Below are 2,104 nucleotides of genomic sequence, written 5' to 3' on the forward strand. Positions count from 1 at the left end.
CCCCTACTGCAACCATGGACCTGAGGAATGTATCGTCAATTGATATTGTTAGTGTATTGAGATAATTGTGTTAAGTATACTGTAACTTGTGTGATAGGAAGGATTACTGTACATATCATAGTTGACAATATCACGAGATGAGTGAAACGTGTCGTGGTTTAGTACGTTATGGTGCGCATTATCGAAAGAATTCGTTCATTTGCCCTGAGTGTATTCAGAATATACTCAATACAAATTCCAAATTAATCCCCGTTCAGAAATACAAACTTTAAAGCTCAGCAAACAATTTGATACTGATTTCCCTCCAGCTTTGCAACGGCATTAATTATATTTATTCCGTTTTAACGAAATATCCACTTTGAAAGGTATTATTTGCTATAAACATTGGCAGGCAAGGTACATGCATGTTACTCGACATTCAACAAAGCCACTCGATCAGTATAAGTTGACTGATCACAGTCTAGAATGCCCGTCCGCTCCCAACAGTTCACAACTGTGGACTGCGCTACAGAGCGCCAGGCCTCTCGAGCCCACCTCATCGCATCGACAACTGGCACTTCATACAACTTGTCTAGACGTCCGGCCATGACAGAGTCGATTTGGCTCAACGCGTTCATGAGTTGCAGCTGCTTCACTTTAGCCTTGAAAGAGGCAATAATACCGGCGTCTTGCGGTTGGAGGTATGCAGTGGTATTCTTCGGTAGCATGCCCAACTTAACATTTGTGAACTCTGACTCATCGTTCACTTTGTGTGCAGGGGCATTATCGACGAGCAGCAAGATCTTCGGCAGCCATCCGGGTGTTGAGCAAACGCAAGTACGTGGTGAAGATCGCACTATTCATCCACGCCATTTTACTTGACGTGTAGGCAAAGCCGAGTTCATTCGCCGATGCGTTGTTGAAGCATCGTGGGTTTGCGGCGTTTCCGATAAAGAGCGGGTCAACGGCGTCGGTACCATTCGCATTGGTGGTAAGCGCAAGCTTTATTCGCTTCTTTGACTTCTTTGTTCCAGGGACGCGACTTCTGGTAATAGAGCGATGGGGCGACATGCAGAAGAAAAATGAAGTTTCGTCCATGTTGTAAATGTTGCTGTGGCTGAAACCGGCTGTTATAGCACGCACTTCTTGGCGGCCTTGGTCGACGGCTTCGCGGGGTGTTGAACCAGTTTCGCCATGCTGGCGTTTACTGGTGAAGCCATGTTTTCGCTGAAATTTTTGAAGCCAACCCTTGGAGAACTTGAGTGGCGTTTGCAGGTCAAGTTCATCGCAGCAAGCCCGAGCTTGTGTTCGGATTTACTCTCCAGTAATACAAACTCCCAATTCCTCGCACCGCGGTACCCATTCGACGAGTTTAGCTTCGACCTCGGGAAAAGTCACAGGATGATCGATCGATCGATTCTTGTTGTCGTCTCGCCAGCTCAGTGTCTGGTTCTTCTTTACTATACGCCCAATCGTTGACTTCAAGGGTGTGGAAGTCAGATTAAACTTCTCAGTCGCCCAATTCGCCAGTGCCGTGTATGATGCGTCATGTCGCAAGATATGCTCTGCATAGAGCTCATGCTTGTCCATCAAGGTCATTCGCAACTTCATTTTGAAAGTGTTGAGCATGGACATTTGAAAATTAGAATTCCCTCTGTCTTCTTATAATATTATTGTGTAGAAATGATCGAAATTGCCCCGTTGCAAAGTCGGAGGGAAATCAGTAGACTGCAAAACGGCCAGCCTGGGTGATTTTCTGTCGATTTATTGTTAAACGTCATGCATATATTGAGTTGAACCAAGTCAATTTGGCGCTAGATTATCAATGAGACAAACACGATCATCTAAATCTGGATACATGAGACCAAATTTTCTCTGTTACTAGGTGTACTATATATATTGCAATCAAAAATCAAGTACTGATTTCCACCCGACTTTTAAACGGTAGCCGAGTAACAACTCTCAAAGAAAACTAAAATATACATGTACAAATTATTACAACTCCATGGACGCTACGTGTTCGCTGAACGTCGACAGTTCAGTGTCGAGGATGCCTGTCCGATTCCAGCAGTTTACCACGGTTGCCTGTGACACAGAACGCCAGGCATCCTTTGCCCACGACATT

Source organism: Aphanomyces invadans (assembly GCF_000520115.1).
Source record: "Aphanomyces invadans strain NJM9701 unplaced genomic scaffold supercont1.26, whole genome shotgun sequence".
Taxonomy (NCBI): domain Eukaryota; phylum Oomycota; class Saprolegniomycetes; order Saprolegniales; family Verrucalvaceae; genus Aphanomyces; species Aphanomyces invadans.